Source organism: Leucoraja erinacea, chromosome 5 (genome assembly GCF_028641065.1).
Source record: "Leucoraja erinacea ecotype New England chromosome 5, Leri_hhj_1, whole genome shotgun sequence".
Lineage (NCBI taxonomy): Eukaryota > Metazoa > Chordata > Chondrichthyes > Rajiformes > Rajidae > Leucoraja > Leucoraja erinaceus.
In genome coordinates, this window is record NC_073381.1 from 80,011,938 (window position 1) to 80,031,462 (window position 19,525).

A 19,525-nucleotide genomic window follows, 5' to 3' on the forward strand; every position below is an offset into this window, starting at 1 on the left:
TCCACCACAGTGACTCCTCCACATTCCTCACTGTGATGGAAGGCGAAATAAAGTTCAATCTCTCCCTTCTGTATCCTCCAGCGGTCGGGGGCCTCTAACCTTCTGTTGACGGGTCGATCTTACTCCCGTAGCCGGCAGTGGGCCTCCTCGTCGGGACGATCAAGCTCCTGCATGGGGGGGGGGGGGAAGAATTCATCCAGATTGTGAAGCTATAATAATTTTGTACGTTTTAATGAAATCTTAGTTTAGTGAGACAGCACGGATCCAGGCCCTTCGATCCACCGAGTCTGCACCGACCAGCAAATCCTGCAAACCAACACTATTCAACACACACACGGGCCAATTCACATTTATACCAAGCCAATCAACCTACAAACCTGTACATCTTTGCAGTGTGGGATGAAACTGAAGGTCTCAGAGAAAACCCACGCAGGTGACAGGGAGAACGTACAAACCCCGTACAGACAGCACGGCACCCGTAATCAGGATCGAACCCGGGTCTCTGGCACTAAAAGCGCTGTAAGGCACCAACTCTCCGCTGCACCACCGTGCCTCACAGAATCTCTTCAAATTCTTCCAGAGAGTGTTGGCCGAGTTGACTCCATCTCTCTTCACAAGAGAAACGTGTTTCCCCAGGAATCATTATACTGCCTTTATAGCAAGACAGGTAAGGAGACCAAAACTGAACACCGTTTGCTAGGTTCTGCCTTTGTGAGGCCCAAAGTAATTCCAGTAAGTTATTACTCTTGTAATCAAGTCCTCTCATAATAAAGACCAAAATACCTTTTGGCTTCTTAACTATTGACTGCAGCTATACGAAGACTTTCTGTGTTATGTGCACAGGGCACAGGTTGATTTGAACATCACCATTGCCCGCTCTTTCACCATTTTGGGTCGAGACCCTTCTTTGTCGCGACCCAAAGTGCCACCCATTCCTTCTCTTCAGAGATGCTGCCTGTGCCACTGAGTTACTCCAGCATTTTGTGTCTACCTTCGGTTTAAACCAGCATCTGTAGTTCCTTGAATCATTGAATCATTGTGTCAAGCAGCATCTCTGGAGAAGATGGATAGGTGACGTTTCGGGTCAGGACCCTTCTTCAGACTGATTCAATCTGCTTTTCAATTTTGATTACTGAACTGTATACATATGTTTTGTTCTTTCCTATCCATCCAGCCTGTTTCTCTGTATCCTTCTCTGCACTTGCAATCCCATCTGGCTTTGTATCTGCAGCAGAGTTTAAAAAAAAACATGACGTTGGTCCAGGTGACTCATGTGTTCAGCTGCCCTCTGGACTGAAGTAGCTGTCTGCAGAGGCCTGGTGAAATCAGGTGAGGATCTCTGGAATAATGGTCCTGCTGTTCTGCAGCATGTGAGGTCGATTCAGTTCAGGGGCGGCACAGAGTTGCTGCTTTACAGCACCAGAGTCTCGGGTTCGATCCCTACTACGGATGCTGTCTGTATGGTGTTTGTACGTTCGCCCTGTGTCTGTGTGGGATTTCTCTGGATGGCTTTGGTAAAATTGTAAAATTCTCCCTAGTGCGTAGGATAGTCCTAGTGTACGGGGTGATCGCTGGTCGGTGCGGGCTCAGTGGGTGGAAGGGCTGCTTCCGTGCTGCATCTCTGAAGTCTAAAATCTCACCAGCCCTCACCAGCAGCATTTATGTAATAGATAAGGTAGACAGTCAGAATCATTTTTGTTACCAATGTCAAAAACTAGAGGGCACAGCTTTCAGGTAAGTGCAGCAATGTTTAAAGGAGATGTGCGGGGCAAGATTTTTACACAGTGTCTGGAACGAGTTGCTGGGAGTGGTGGTGAGGTGAATACAATGATGGCATTTAAGAGACAGTTAGAGAGGTGCATAGACATGCAGGGAATGGAGGGATATGGATCCTGTGCAGACAGATGAGATTAGTTAGTCGGCATCATATGTGGCACAGACATTGTGGGATGAGGGGCATCCTCAGGGCATATCCCATGCATATTTTTCTATGCCCTTAAACAATCTACAAGTAAAATAATTCAAAACAAATATATTTTTTTAATAAATGTTCTTTTTTAATAGTAGGCTTTCTTTGTGGACCAAGATGAAAGGCTGAAACTGTTTCCCAGTGGGCAGCAGTAACTCATCGCAGTGGGCGATCAGAGCTGGGCTCCTCCCAGCTGTAAGATGAAGAAATTCAACTGTTTTAGTTTTTCTTTAAAGTAGTGCTTTAAAATTTGATCTGTACTCTCGGATTTATAGTGGTCTGCATTGTAGTATTGCATCTATGGTATTAGTTATAAGGAGAGGCTAGACAAACTGGGAATTGGTTTCTCTGGAATGTCAGACGTCGAAGGGTGACCTGATAGAAGTTGCGAGAGGCATAGATAGGGCAGACAGTCAGAACCTTTTTCCCAGGCTTGAAATGTCAATGGCTCGAGGGCATAGGTTTTAGGTTTAAAGGAGATGTGCACGGTGGTGCGTGCCTGGAACGTGCTGCCAGGGGTGGTGTTGGAAGCAGATGCCACAATGGTGTTTTAGAGGCTGTTAGAGAGGCAACATGGACATGCAGGGAATGGAGGGATATGGATCACGTGCAGGCAGAGTTGATCAGTTTAACTTGGCATAATGTTCGGCACACACATTGTGGGCCTATGGGCCTGTTCCTGTGCTGTGCTGTTCTATCTTCTATGTCTCTATGACCTTTATTTGTTTACACTTTAGACTATAAGGTTATAGTGCAGAAACAGGCCCTTCGGCCCATCAACTCCAAGCAAACCAGTAACCAACCCGCACACTAGTACTATCCTACACACAATTTACAATGTTACCAAAGAAAATTACCCTACAAACCTGCACATCTTTGGGAAGAAACCGGAGCAGCCGGTGAAAGCGTGGTCATGGACATAATGTACACATGCGGTACATTCAGCAACCGTGGTCAGGATCAAACTCGGGTCTCTGGCACCGTAAGGCAGCAACTCTACCGCTGCGCCACCGTGCCGCACAGTTATTATCAAAGCAGAAGTTATGGCTGAAACACTTTGGAGTCACAACCAAACCAGACCAGCTATGGAGGGAGGACATTGTTCTTTCAAATCATTCATGAACCAGATACCATTTAAGATAATCCAACAACATCCTGGTCATAATGACTGTGAATGGCTTTTATGTTCCTGAATGATTTAACAATTTGAATTTAATTTCGTCATTATCCATGGTGGGATTTGAACTCATGCCACAGGATCAATAATCATGTGCAACTGTGTGTCACTTCAATGCTTTTATGCCATCTTACCAATTGAGAAACAGGTGATCTTGAAGCACTGATCCTGAAGCATGTTGTCGGTACTATCATAACATTTAAGAAACATTTAAACAGTAATTTGGATTGGGTCAGTTTAGAGGGATGTGGGCTAAACGCAGGCAGCTGGGGCTAGTGTGGATGGGGCATGTTGGTCAGTGTGGAGAATTTGGGCTGAAGAGCCTGTTTCCACGCTGTATGACTATGACTATGATACTGCATTCCATCTGGTGAAATATTTTTTATTGGCAGGGAGTTTCAGGTTTTCAACCCAGCAGCAATGAAGGACTGTCGATATATCTATATGGAAGATAGACACAACATAACTGTAACTCAGCGGGACAGGCAGCAACTCTGGAGAGAAGGAATGGGTGACGTTTCAGGTCGAGACCCTTCTTCAGACCTATCTATATCTCTGGGTTAGAATAATGTTTAGCTTGGATTGAAACGTGGTTCTATCTTGGAATTTGGACTGTGAGGAACTCTTGCACTTCCCCCTCCACCAACCCACACATCTTGAAGCAGAGAGTTTATGCCCACTCTTTCTTCATAAGGCAAAGCCCTCATCTCACGAAGCAATCGTATGAGCCATCTCAGCACTGGTAAGTGCAGTATGGTAAGTATATTCAGTTTTAAGTTTTTTTACTTACATTTTTACGTACATATTTTTTTACACAGAGAGAGTGGTGGGGCCTGGAACTCACTGCCAAGGGTGGTGGTGGAGGCAGATTCAATCGTGATATTTAAGAGGCTTTTAGATAGGCACATGGAAATGCAGGGTATAGAGGGATATGGATCACATAGAGGCAAATGAGGTTGTTTAAACTAGGCATCACGTTTGGCACAGTAGAGCAGGACAGTGGAGCAGAGGTAGAGTTGTTGCCCTACAGAGCCAGAGACCTGGGTTCAATCCTGGCCACGGGTCCTGTCTGTAGGGAGTTTGCACATTCTCCCCGTGAACACATGGGTTCTCCGGGTGCTCCGATTTCATCCCACACTCCAAAGACGTACAGGTTTGTAGGTAAAATTGTAAATTGTCCCCAGTGTGTGCAGGATATAGTCAGTGTGCGGCGATCTCTGGTTGGCGCCGACTCGGTGGGCTGTAGGGCATGTTTCCACGCTGTCTCAGCAAACTAAATTAAGCTAAACATTGTGGGCCAAAGGGCACATCCCTGTGCTGTACTATGCTATGGTACTGCAGTCAGATGCTGGTTTAAAGTGAAGATAATTCTGCAGTGGCTGACATGGTAGGTAGTGAGTAAAGCCCCTGTCCCACTTAGGAAACCTGAACGGAAACCTCTGGTGACCTTGTGCCCCACCCAAGGTTTCCATGAGACGCCAGAGGTTTTGGTCACTCGCCTGGAAAGCCTCGACCGAAGCGTGAGCTGCATCCACTGACCAAAGATCCAATAGGATCTTTGCTACCGACCGCACACAGACACAGACACAGACACAGACACAGACACAGACACAGACACAGACACAGACACAGACACAGACACAGACACAGACACACACACACACACACACACACACACACAAGGTGGGGGCCAGGGACAGTGAAGGTGGGGGCGGAGGAGCGCTGTCTGCGTGATGAAGAGGAAGGTAAACGGCTGCCACAGAGCACGGTAAGTCCTTTAGAGAGCGCGGGAGGGTTAGAGAGAAGGGGAGAGAAGGGGAGAGAAGGGGAGAGAAGGGGAGAGAAGAGGGGAGAGAAGAGGGGAGAGAGGGGGGGAGAAGAGGGGAGAGAAGAGGGGAGAGAAGAGGGAGAGAAGAGGGGAGAGGGAGAGAAGAGAGAGAGGGAGAGAAGGGGGAGAGAAGGGGGGAAAAGGGGAGAGAAGAGGGGAAAGAAGGGGAGAGAAGGGGAGAGAAGGGGAGAGAAGGGGAGAGAGGGGGGAGAGAAGGGGGGAAAAGGGGAGAGAAGAGGGGAAAGAAGGGGAGAGAAGGGGAGAGAAGGGGAGAGAAGAGGGGAAAGAGGGGGTGGATACAGTTTTAAGAAGTTTAATAAGGTTAGCGGGCATTTTACCTTCCAGCGGATCTTCTAGGTCCTGAAAACCAAAGATCCTACAGGATCTTTGCTGAAAACTTCAATGAGCCAATCACAATGGCCAGTCAGTGAAGGAGATTGCCTTCGACTGCCTGTAAGTAAATAGCAACCCCACTCCACTGGCTTCGACCAAACTGCAACCTATTTTTAGTCGAGACCGGTTTGATTTTGTTGAAATAATCGTGGGAACATAGAAGAAGCCTCGACTACGTGGAAACCACATTCGACCATTAGGGAGAGTGACCTAAAACTTCAGGAACCTCACGGAAACCTTGGGAGGGGCGCAAGGTCACCAGAGGTTTCCGTTCAGGATTCCTCAGTGGGACAGGGGTTTTACTCTTTCCCCAACCTGGAGAATCTGTAGCCAGATGTTCAATCTCAGAATAAGGAATTTAGCATTTAGCAGGTGGTGCAGCAGTAGAGTTGCTGCCTTACAGCACTTACATCACCAGAGACACGGGTTCAATCTAGAGAATGGAGTCTAGTACGGAGTTTGTACGTACTCCCCCGTGACCGCATAGGTTTTCCCGAAGATCTTCGGTTTCCTCCCACACTCCAAAGACGTACAGGTTGGTAGGTTAATTGTGTAAGAAGGAACTGCAGATGCTGGTTTAAACTGAAGACAGACACAAAAAGCTGGAGTAACTCAGCGGGACAGGCAGCATCTCTGGTGAGAAGAAATGTGACGTTTTGGGTCGAGAGCCTTCTTGAAGGGTCTGTACCCGAAATGTCACTTATTTCTTTTCTCCAGAGATGCTGTCTGTCCCGCTGAGTTACTCCAGCTTTTTGTGTCTGTCTTCTGTACTGTCCTACAAACTATGTCCTATGAAATAGGAGGAAGGGAAATGTGAATGTCGTGCTGAACCCAGGGGGATGAAAGGCCTTCTGCATCGGAGTGAGAAATGAATTGAAACTGAATGACGTTAGTGGTTTTCCCACACTCTGTGGCCATGTGTGGCAATATCCAAGTTCTTGCAACAGGATGCAGCACATTGGGGTCTTTGAACCTAATGATACAACAATAATGTTAGAACTGTACAACACTCAAGCTCCTTTTTCATTTTTCTACCTGTTTTTCTACCTGTTGTAATTTGATGTTGAGTGAGTGACCAATGTTTTTGGCGATGTAATCACACCTTGATCCGAGGGTGTTTACTATTATCAAGTGTAACGTTAATGATTCACGTGTCTATCGTGGTTTGCACAGATGTTCACCTTTTGTGGTTAGTGTCTGCATCGTTGCCAGCTCTGGAGCAGTCACTCTTTGCACATTGTCATTCAATGCATTTTGTATTGAAGAGAGTGATTTGTCTTAGAGTCATAGAATCATAGTGTGATCTAGCGTGGAAACAGGCTCTTCAGCCCAACTTGCCCACATCAGCCAACATGTCCCAGGTACACTAGTCCCACCTGCCCATGTTTGCCCTCCAAGCTATCCTATCCATGTACCTGTCTAACTGCTTCTTAAACATTGGGATAGTCCCTGCCTCAACCACCTTCTCTAGCAGACACAAAATGTTGAAGAAACTCAGTGGGTGAGGCAGCATCTATGGAGAGAAAGAATTGGCAATGTTTCGGGACCCGAAACGTCGCCAATTCCTTCTCTCCATAGATGCTGCCTCACCCTCTGAGTTTCTCCAACATTTTGTGTCTACCTTCGATTTTACCAGCATCTGCAGTTCGTTCTTAAACATACCTCCTCTGGCAGCTTGTTCCATACACCTACAGTTTACAATTTTTACCAAAGCCAATTAACCTACAAACCTGTACTTCTTTGAAGTGTTGAAGGAAACTGTCAAAAACCCACATGGTCATGTGTAGAATGTACAAACTCCGTACAGTCAGCACCTTGGTCAGGATCGAACCCAGGTCTCTGATGCTATAAGGCAGCAACTTTACCACTGCTATTAACTCCAACCATCTTTTTGGATCGAGCATTCTTATTTTGACAAGTCAATGAAAATCTCCTCATATCTCTTGACCTGATTTATAATCCATAACCTTTGCTTCATAACTCACTTGCTTGAGGAAATAACTGCTCACTTAATCACAATCCCTTATCATTTGAGAACATCTATTCAGTCAGTTGTTTTCTATACACATTAATATTTGCATGCAACTTTGTAACTGAGATGTAGCATGATTAAAATATTAAATATTAATGTGCTCTCCAATTTGAAATTCAATACCAAAAGTCAAGAGCCAAGATATATATTTTAAGTATTCTTTTGTCATAAGTCCCAAAACAGAGCAATTCAATTATTAAGTTGCACCACAACAGATATGTAAGCAGTGAGACACAAAATGCTGGAGTAACTCAACGGGTCAGGCAACATCTCTGGAGAGAAGGAATGGGTGTCGTTTTGGGTCGAGACCCTTCTTCAGACTGAGATTTAGGGGAAAGGATCAGAAGAAGGGTCTCGACCTGAAACGTCGCATCATTCCTTCTTCCTTCTGTACAGAGATGCTGCCTGTCCCGCTGAGTTACGCTAGCATTTTGTGTCCATCTTCAGTTTAAACCGGCATCTGCAGTTCCTTCCTACACTTTATGTAAGCAGTTATGCTTATTTTCAGTAATGACAACATAATATGTATTGGGAAATTTAGTGGTAAATGACCATCCAGTTTTGCCCCCTGGTCTAGCTCTCAGACCTGTGACTGATCCAGTCTGCGTGGTGAGAAATGAGGAAACAGTCAGACCATCAGTCTCTGAGCGGGAGCTGTGATGGTAAAATTAGTTCAGGCTTTGAAGGTAAAGGGATGTGACCAACCCAACTATGTTTTTAAATTTGTAAAACAAAAATGTCGACACATATCTCTAACAACTGCAGAAGCTGGTTTACACTGAAGACAGACGCAAAATACTGGAGTAACTCAGCGGGACAGGTAGCATCTCTGGAGAGAAGGAATGGGTAACGTTTTGGGCCGAGACCCTTCTTCAAACTGGTTAGGGATAATGAAACGAGAGATATAGAAGTTCTTCTTCTTCTTCTTTTGTGTGGCGTGCACAGCCTAAAGTTGTTGGGCAACTTGTTCTATTTATCTTCCGTTTGTGCACGTCGAGTTGATTGCATTAGTCGAAACAGGGCGGATCACATGAAGGTTGCAATCTTCCACCCCGATGTAGATGATAATGTGGCGAGGTAAAGAATGATGAATAAATGAATAAATCTTACCGATTGGTTGTAAACTGCCCAAGCATTTGTCAGTGATGTATTCAGAAAGATGATAGGCTCGGACAGACCGGAGAATATAAATTTATAGTTCTAATCCCAAGGTTCTGGTACCTCTTCCTGACAACACCCTTTCCCCAATACAACCATCTCTAGCACACCCACCACTGAACTCAATGCCTTCACTTTTTCCCCCCCTTTTGAATATCCTCTTTCCCTTCACACTGCCCAGCTTAGTTTAATTTAGTTTAGTTCAGTTCAGTTTATAGTCACATGTACCGAGGTACAGTGAAAAGCCTTTGTTGCATACTAACCAGTCAGCAGAAACTCCATACATGATTACTATCGAGCTATTTACAGTGTATGGATACATGATAAGGAAAAAATGTTTCGAGCAAAGTAAAGGAAGCAAAGTCTGGTCAAGGGTAATCCGAGGGTCACCAAAGTGGTTCAGCAACTGCTCTGTGTTGAATTACTATCTACCTCTTTGATGACCCTCGGACTAAACTCCTGCCATAAATACTCCAGTCTCCTGCAAATGCACTTCTTCTTTGAGACCATTCCCTGTGGCATAAAAATACACAAACTCCAGATGCCCATGACCCATTCTTAAGCGGAGCTACACACTTCTTATGTTTGCCCATGTTCATAAGTGATAGGAGCAGAATTCAGCCATTCGGCCCATCAAGTCTACACCGCTATTCAATCATGGCTGATCAATCTTTCCCTCTCAACCCAATTCTCCTGCCTTCTCCCTGTAACCCCTGACACCTGTACTAATCAAGAATCTATCTATCTCGGCCTTAAAAATATCCATTGACTTGGCCTCCGCAAACATGTGTGGTAAGGGTTCCACCTTCCGACTGATGAAATTCCTCCTCATCTCCTTCCTAAAGGAACGTCCTTTAATTATGAGGCTATGACCTCTAGTCCTAGCCTCCCCCAATAGTAGAAGCAGCCTTAGGCTCAAGGCTAGAAATCTAACCACACTCCGACCACATTTTTGGCCGCGTAAGTAATAGGAGTGGGAGGCAGGGCCCAGGATGAGAAGAACAACGGTCCCACCACACCCCACCTCACCTGACCTTTCTCAAGCACCCCACCAGCACTGTGAAAGGGGAGCTTTACTCCCAGTTCGGCTGCAGGCAGAGGGGACTGCAAGTCTCCCTTTGCAATAACAAACTAGTTCTCTGGCATTAATGAACTGTGCCTTTTGCGGCTTCAGGTCTCAACTATCAAAGGAGCTGTACAGAAGCCCACCTTCATAGATTTTTGGGCCGATCCCGACAACTCCCTGAGAAAAAATAAATGCTTCCCTGTAGATATTCTGCCAGTAGTTTCTTTGGCTCAAGTTATGATGCTCACCGGTGGCACGGTGGCGCAGCGGTCGAGTTGCTACCTTACAGCGCCAGAGACTCGGGTTTGATTCTGACTTGTACGGAGTTTGAATGTTCTGCCCGTGACCTGCGTGGGTTTTCTCCGGGTGCTCCAGTTTCCTCCTACACTCCAAAGTGGTACGGATTTGAAGGTTAGTTGGCTTGGTATAATTATATAATGTCCCTAGTGTGTGTAGGATAGTGGTAGTGTGCGGGTACTTTAAACTAAACCTGCAGAAATCACTTCCTGTGTGAATTCTCTTCACTAACACAGTTTCTGGACTATTTTGTTACTGAGTAAAATAGTAAGATTAAACGAGAACTTACCAGTTTGAAGTTTGATCTTTATTTTATGAGGGGGAACGTTGAGGGAATACGTGAAGAACCCCGCTTACGACGCATGCGTGTCATCCTTCAAAGCAGCGGTGTGAGGTCACAGATACACTATAATGACCTAAGATAGTAAGATTATTAAAGAGATACCAGTTTAAGATATGACCATATGAGGGTGGGAGCGGAGGGCACGTATTCCCTCAACGTTCCTCCTCATAAAATAAAGATCAAACTTCAAACTGGTAAGCTCTCGTTTAATCTTACTATTTTACTTTGGAGTCACGTGAGTGACTACGTGAAGATTTCAAAGCTCTGTGACCTCATGCCGTGGAACGAGTCCATGCTTCACAACTGCCTTGGTAGTTTGGGAGAAATTGTTACTGATATTCAAGAAATACATTCATACCAATTTTTAAAACTTAAATGATAAATAATATTTATTAAATCAAATCATAAACCTTGTAAGCTTCAGGTATAAATTATATAGAACTTAAAATTTTCCCCGAAAACGTTTCATCATTCCTAACTGGTTTGTTGTGAAATCTCTGAAACGTTTTCTCTGATGACCATCCTGCAGTCCTGAGGATTTGGTCCATTGATATCTCAAGGCGATTAGCTGCCGATGTAGCTGCAGCCCTGGTGGAGTGAGATTTGAATACATTAGTGTCCAGTCCCGCCTTTATTAAGCCATATCTCAGCCACCGCGAAATGGTCCGAGTCGAGACGCTATGGTACGGCTTCTTATGGCTGATCAAAAGAGCCTTTTCATTGCCTCTGATAGCCTTTGTTCTGTCAATATATGACACAATGTGTTTCACTACACAGAGGCGTTCGTCCTCCGGATAGGCTATGAATTCTATGACCTGACCCGCTGATCCTGGTCTATTTTGCTTACTAAGGTCCTGGATCACAAATATCAAACTTCCTGTCGCCACAGTCAAGCTATCCAATCTTAATTTCTGCAATGACTGGACCCTTTGCGCTGTGACCAGCGCCATTAGCATTACCATTTTCATAGTGAGTTTGTTCAGAGTTAAAGCTGTAGCCGGCGACCAACTCCTTAGCATGGTTAGGACCACACTCACATCCCAGATTTGGCTGTATCTAGACCTTGGTGGGTTGGTGTTAAAGATGCCTCGTAACAGTTTTACTACTAGAGGATGTGAGCCCACAGCCTGTCTTTCTGTGCCTTGCCATAAATAACTCGACAATGCACTTCTAGCACTATTCACCATGCTGTAACTGAGTCCTTCATAGTGCAGGCTGGTGAGAAATTCTAGCACAGCTGGAACATCCATCTTCCTGTGGTCCAGATTGTTATTCTGGCAGTACTTAGTCCATTTCTTAATATGACATAAATACTGTTTTTGAGTCGAAGTTCTCTGTGCTGCTGTGATCATGTCCACAGTTCTATCAGATAGACCCATGTCCCGAAGCGGGTCTTTCAGAGTCTACAAACCAATAAATTCAGATATTTATGGCAAGGATGGCTATCCTGAGTCACCGGATGCACAAGCAACTGAGGACTATGTCTTAAAATAATACATGGTGTCAGCACCAAATCCTGTAGCACCGAGAACCATGGTTGGGTAGGCCAATCAGGTACTATGAGAATCCCAGATGCCGAATCTTGTTGAATTTTCCGTAGTACCCGATTGATGAGGCAGAAAGGAGGAAATGCATAAATGAACCATTTCCCCCAGTGCAGTGAGAATGCATCTGTAGCTTCTGCCCCAGGATCTGGTTCCCATGATACATACCTTGGTAATTGATGATTTAACCTGGATGCAAAAAGATCAATATCCGGCATTCCATACTTTGCTGTGATTTCAGCAAATATCGTTCTATCTAACATCCATTCCGTATTTTCATTAAATTTTCGTGACCTGGCGTCTGCCACTGAATTAAGTATCCCTGGTAGATACGTAGCCGATAACCAAATATTCCTTTGGATGCACCATTGCCAAATAGAGTTTGCTAACTCATCACAGGATGTTGATATATTTCCACCCATATGATTTATATATGCCACCACCGTGGTATTATCTATCTGCAATCTAACATGCTGGTGTTTCATTCCCGAGCAATAAGATTTTAGACCATAAAACGCACTCAACATTTCTAAGTAATTTATACCCTTAGTGTTAAGTAGGTTAGTTTCTTGTATATTCCATCTCCCTCCACAGCTCGAGATGATATCCATTGCACCCCAACCAATTGCATTGGCATCTGTTTGCAATACCATAGATGAGTTGGGAATAACTATTGGGTTGGAGTTATACTTAACATTGTGTTCCCACCATTGTAGTTCTTTTATGGCTTCAATTGTTAGCTCCATTGGCCTATCAAACTGGCGTCTATTATTTTTGAGTGCTCTAACTTTTTCTCTCTGTAAATCTTGGTAATGTAATGGTCCAAATTGAATGGCAGGAAACATGGCTACAATTTTCCCAATAATCCTGGCTACGCGTCTGATGGATGGTTTAAAGGTATTAATAAGCTCTGTGCAATCCTTTTGTAACTCCGTAGCTTCCCCTATAGGTAAAGTCACTAACATATCAAGTGTGTTAATAGTGAACCCCAAGTAATCAATATTAGTAGATGGTGTTAATTTTGGCTTAATTGGATGGATAATGAATCCCAGATGTTCCAACAATTGTTTTGTGGCAACCACTGCCTGACTAGCCAATTCATAAGTTTTCCCCACAATAAAGATATCATCCAAATATGCCATTACTCTATAGTTTTGTTGTCTAAGCAATGCCAAAGCTGGTTTAAGAATTTTTGTAAATAATCTAGGGGCTGACGTTAGCCCGTTTGGTAGCGCCTTGTATTGCCAAGCTGTCCCATCCAGTTAAATTTCAAAAACCGCCTGTGTTCACCTCTGATGGGTACCGTATAGTAAGCATCTTGAAGATCAATACTTGCCATAAAGTAGCCCGCTAAAACTAACTCTGTAGCAGTGCTAAAAGTATCCATTTTAAAATGAACATATTGCACAAAATTGTTAAGCGTTGATAAATCAATAATAATACGGCAACCCCCATCTTTCTTATGTCTAATCAATATGTTTGAGACAAATTCCTGTTGTTCATGTTTGGTCATTTCAATTACTCCTTTAGTGAACAACCTTTGTAGTTCTATGTGAGCTTTAGCTTGTTCTAATTTGGTAAGCATGTATATTCTGTCCGGTGTATGTTGTACTGGAGGGTTTCGTATGTGTATAAACTCTATCAGATATCCCTTAATACTGCTAAGGATATATCTGTCCATAGTTATATTACACCATGCTTCCAAATGAAATTGCAACCTCCCTCCAACTTCCGTGCTCCTTATTAATTCTGGAGGCACAGACCCACCTACCTCCATGGTTATCGGTGGAAATTTAGTTACTTTCTTGGTTTCAACCGTGGTTGCGGAGGGCCTTGAGGTTGAGGGTGGGGTAGATGTTGAAGTGGAGGCTTGCGCATCTTCCACAGTGGGCGTCCCGGGCCAACCCCTAAAAAAGGACGCTGCTGCTGGTTACCTCTGGCCTCTCTCCAATTTCTCGTACTATAAGTATAAGTACTACCTTTTTTAGGAGGCCCATAAGGTTGATATAGTTTGCCAAGATATCCTTTGGCCGCTCTGATTAGGCCCAAAGTCTTGGCCTCCTCTTCCAAATCTTTGACCTGTTTCGACAGGTCACCCCCAAACAACAGGGTTTGGGGTTTTATAGCTTTTTGCTTGCACAGGATTGCAAACTTTGGATCCAGAGCTGGCTGAATAGCCCCCTTCCTAATATTATTAAGTTCAAATTGAACGTTGCAAAAAAGCGCTAAAGCATCTTTATGGTCATTCGTCATGTCTACGTTCTCTAGCGTACGGGCCAAGGCTGTTATGCCCGCCGAGAGACCTTTCAGAGCGTTTTGAATTTTTATATCCTGACTCCTGATTGCCTGACCAACGTGTCTCCAAATACTTCGGTTAACACTGGCCACATTCAGAGCCCCACAATTTCCCGGAGGTAAATGTCCCCAACACCTCAGCAAAGTTATTGGCTTGCAGGTGATGTGTAGACATGTACTCAATGCTGGCAGCCATCCTGGCCTCTAGATCTTTGCCAGTCTGTTCTTGCTGAAAGTATTGCCCCACCATGTCCAGCAACTTGGTTTCCTCGTCCTCCATATGGGAATGTGGCTCCATCTCTAGTTCAGAATCTGACACAGGCAGCCCTTCAACACCCTCTTCCGAAGAGGATGAAATGTCAAGCAGCCCTTTATGGTAATCTGCTGAGGGACTTACACCTTTGCCACTGTGGCTATCGTCCATATCTTGGAGCCTGCCACTCTGGAGAAGTTCCTCCAACCACCGCTCCAGCCGACTTACGTGCTCTCGGGCACTAGTCGATCACGGGTGTTTAAATTTATCCATATCTGTCCATTTCCTACACAGGGTGAAATGCAGAGTCACTTACCTGCCGTCCGTCAGCTTTTTCAGTTCTCCCGTTCAAGGGGACGTCCTCCCCAGGTGCGACGCATTCAATGCGTGTATGCGATATGACACGCATGCGTCGTAAGCGGGGTTCTTCACATAGTCACTCACGTGGCTCCGAATTAAAATCTCTGATAACTCTATCCAAGGAAGGCAAGGACCAAGGATTGTGGACCAAAGGAGTATACTTTGTCATTCTCTCTTCCTGAAACAGTTGGCTACATGCTGGGCTACTGTGTTGTAGGATCTGGCATCTACCCAGCACCAATACTCTCTTCTTTAGTATGGTTTAGTTTAGTTGAGAAATGCAGTGTGGAAACAGGTCTGCGCTGATCGGCGATCCCCGCACGTTAACGCTATTCTACACACTAGGGACAATTTACAATTTTACCAAGCCAATTCACCTACAAACCTGTGGAGTGTGGGAGGAAACCGGAGCACCTGTAGAAAACCCACGGGGTCACAGGCAGATCCTATAAACTCCATACAGACAACAGCAGAAGCAGTAGTCAGGATCAAACCTAGGTTTCTGACGCTGCAAGGCAGCAACTTTACTGCAGCGTCACTGTGTTGGCCTGAAGAACGTGAGACTAATTGCCTGTGGAGATCAACATAACATGCAGTCCTTCCCAGACAATCCGATATGTGCATTTTCCACAAACTCCTAGCAACTTCCTACGCTGGGATTATTCTACGCATTTTATCGGGATCACTGCATCGTTCGGGAACAGATCCATCCAAGACCGCAAGAAATTGCAGTGAATTGTGGCCGCAGCCCAGATCATCACACAAACCAACCTCCCATCCATTGACTCCATTTATACCTCACCTGCTTCGGCAAGGCCAGCAGCATAATCAAGGACGAGTCACACCCCAGCCACTCCTTCTCCCCTCTCCTGTTGGGCAAAAGGTTTAGAAGTGTGAAAACACACACCTCCAGGTTCAGAAACAGTTTCTTCACAGGTGTTGTCAGGCAACTGAACCAGCCTAACAACAACTCGAGAGCAGTCTTGAACTACTAAATACATCTTTGGAGACCCTCAGACTACCTTGGGTTGAACTTTGCTGGACTTTATTTTGCACTAAACGTTAGTCACGTTATTCCCTTTATCACGGATCTATACACTGTAAATTGCTCGATTGTAATCATGTATTGTCTTTCCGCTGACTGGTTAACCACAACAAAATGTTTTCACTATACCTCGGTACACGTGACAATAAACTAAACTCAAACTGAAAGGAATACATTGGAAAGGACTTGTACTCTGCTGGAATTGTCTGTTTATATTTCTCCACAAATGCATCATTAATCTACATATCTTTCTTTGGATTTTCAGAGTGTACACATCATCCATTTTGCATTAGCACAGTTGTACAATGGAAGTCCTTGTGAATGTAGATCAGCCTTCCTTAAGTGAACTTTTGAATACATTCCCAGTGAGTGTGTGAGAATTCGGCCATTCACTGCTTTTTGGACCAATAACACTGTCATGTCAAAGCTTTAAGGCATTTGCGGTTAGGTCAAGTCCTGACACATCATTTGCCAAGAAATAGAATGTTTAGACTTTAAAAATGTGCAAAACAAATACAAAAGTGCATTTAATCGTTTAATAGTCATATCCAAATAAACACAATGGGAATTCTGAATAAAGTAATCTTTTACTGAATGTGACATCTTTTCAATATGTGGTTCTTGACCATTGGGAGTCTCCTAATTTCTGGCTGCAAATCCAGAAGGCAATTAAAACACTGCTGATGCTCCAGAATGACAATTTACATCATCTCTGGCAGCTTCAGCTTTTGTCTTGCCAAAGTTTTGTGGAGTGATTAGGAAATACTGGAGTTTCTGACTGTCCAAAGTGCAAAATAATTGCATTAAAATAATTAAATAAAAATAATCCCTATTTTTTGACATTCATGAGCTCATAAGTTCATAAGTGATAGGAGCAGAATTAGGCCGTTCGACCCATCAAGTCCACTCAATCATAGCTGGTCTATCTCTCCCTCTCAATCCCATTCTCCTGCCTTCTCCCCAAAACCTCTGATACCCATACTAATCAAGAATCTATCTATCTCTGTGTTAAAAATATCCATTGGCGACCTCCACAGCCTTCTGTAGCAATGAACTCCACAGATTCCCCACTCGATGATGAAAGAAATTCCTCCTCATCTTCTTCCTATGACCTCTGGTCCTAGACTCTCCCACTAATGGAAACATCCTCTCCACATCCACTTGGTCCAAGCCTTTCACAATTCAGTAAGTTTCAATGAGGTCCCCTCTCATCATTTCTAAACTCCAGCGAGTAGAGGCCCAGTGCCGTCAAACACCTATCGTATGTTAACCCACTCATTCCTGGGATCATGCTCGTAAACCTCCTCTGGACCCTCTCCAGTGCCAGCACATCCTTCCTCAGATATAGTGCCCAAAATTGCACACTATATCCAAATGCAGCCTGACCAGCACCTTATAGAGCCTCAACATTACATCCCTGTTTGGTTTTCTACTCCTCTGAAGACAACCACCTGAAATCAATTTCAAAGATCTCTTCTCTGTATCAGACTACAATACAATTTAAGTACGATCTCCTGAATCTCTAATTATATATTTTTTTTGTAGAGCCAAACCGTTTGATTTAGGTACAGAAGGTTTTGAGACAAGTTGACAAAGGTTAAATGTTTACAATTTACAAATACCAAGCAGGAATTTAACATGCTAAAGTTAGTTGGGATAATGCTTGTGTTTAATCCAAGTAAATGCCACAGTAATCACAACTAAGTTACCAGCATCTAACCTATTAGGCCATTTGTTTATAATACAATTGCACAGAGGGAATGGTAGTCCATCACTTCATTCCTCTTGTTGCACAAGGGTGCATGGAAAATCATCCCTGCTTTCTTGTTAGACCATTGCAATCATTGAACATCAGCTTGTTCCAAACATTGACAGAGTGAGCTCATATTTTGTGGATTAAGAATATGTGTTACATTTGGGTCTGACACATAATAAGGGAGCCAGAATAGGCCACTCAAGAGTAGAGTTTACTCTGCTGATCGTCAGATCTTGAGCAGATTGTAACCTCTACTGTCCCTCCCTTGTCTACATTTTTTCGCTCCTGCTTTTGATAACTGTAGCACAGACTTTGCATAATAATTGTTTATTTATCTGTCAGTTTTGTTTTATGGGAATGAGATTGTAACTGTTGCTCTGTTTGCAAATTGGCTGGGAAATGCAACGCGATGAACTGATGCTGAAGGCGATATTTGTCTGACCACTAATGGTTGGAAAGGTTTGTGAAATCCAGTTTGCCACAGCATGCTCGCTGAGAGCATGTTTTTGTCTTTGCACCACTATGGTTTAATTTTATATATATTTGAAAATATATACTCTATGTAACATATTATTTATAAATAAGATAATAAAACAAATATATACACACACACACACACACATATGCATTCCACATCCTAAATACACATGCACACACACACACATTTATATATACATATATATAAACATAGAAACATAGGCAATAGGTGCAGGAGTAGGCCATTCGGCCGTTCGAGCCAGCACTGCCATTCAACCTTATCATGGCTGATCATCCAAAATCAGTACCTGCTTTCTCCCCATATCCCTTGTTTCCTTTTATATATATATATATATGCGTGTGTGTGTGTGTGTGTGTGTGTGTGTGTGTGTGTGTGTGTGCGTGTGTGTATATATATATATGGTTTTATATTTATAATTTAGGACATAAAATGCATATGTGTGTTTATATATATTTGTTAATGTATTTATATATATTGATGTATACTAAGCTTTTTTGATGATTATCATGATATTTACAGAGTGTTATATTTACATATATGTCATCTGCTGCAAGTAAGAATGTCATTGTTCCGTTTCAGGACATATGGCGGTAAAACACTCTTGATCCTTTCTTGGTCCCAACGACAGCACAAAGTAAGAAGATCTCCATATGGGCCTGTGCAAGTTTTCCATTAATTCATAAATCAACATGAGCTGGCTGCCAGAAGGCAGCTGATACTGCCCAGGAAAACATCTGTCGGGAATCATCACAGTCTTCACTCTCCACATCCCCATTCAACAAGGCCCAGAGCAGGAAACGATCAAGGTGGTGCTTGAACCTGCAGTAGTCGCTGCTGTGGCTTAACTGGGGTACAAAAGCAAACATTACTGCAGCACATCTTTAGAAGTGCATCATTTCTTCACAAGGTTTACGAAGTTCGGCATGTCCGCACCAGCTCTCATCAACTTCTACAGATGCACCGTAGAAAGCGTTTTATCGGGATGCATCACAGCATGGGCTGTGAAGAGCTCCATCTAAGACCGCAAGAAATTGCAGAGAATTATGGACGCAGCCCAGACAAACACACAAACCAACCTCCCTTCCATTGACTCCATTTACACCTCACACTGCCTCGGCAAGGCCAGCAGCATAATCAAGGACGAGTCTCACCCCGGTTACTCCCTTGTTTCCTCTCTCCCATTAGGCAAGAGGGAAAGGAATGTGAAAACATGCACCTCCAGTTTCAGGGGCAGTTTCTTCCCAGCTGTTATTAGGCAACTGAACCATCGTATCAACTATTAGAGTGCAATCCTGAGCTACTATCGACCTCATAGGATAACCTCAGACTATTTTTAATCAGACTATACTGGACTTTATCTTGCCCTAAACATGACTCTCTTTATCACATATCTATACATTATAAATGGCTCAACTGTAATCAAGTATTGTCTTTCTGCTGACTGGATAGAGACAACACAAAGCCTTTCATTATACCTTGGTACATGTGACAATAAAATAAACTGCCTAAC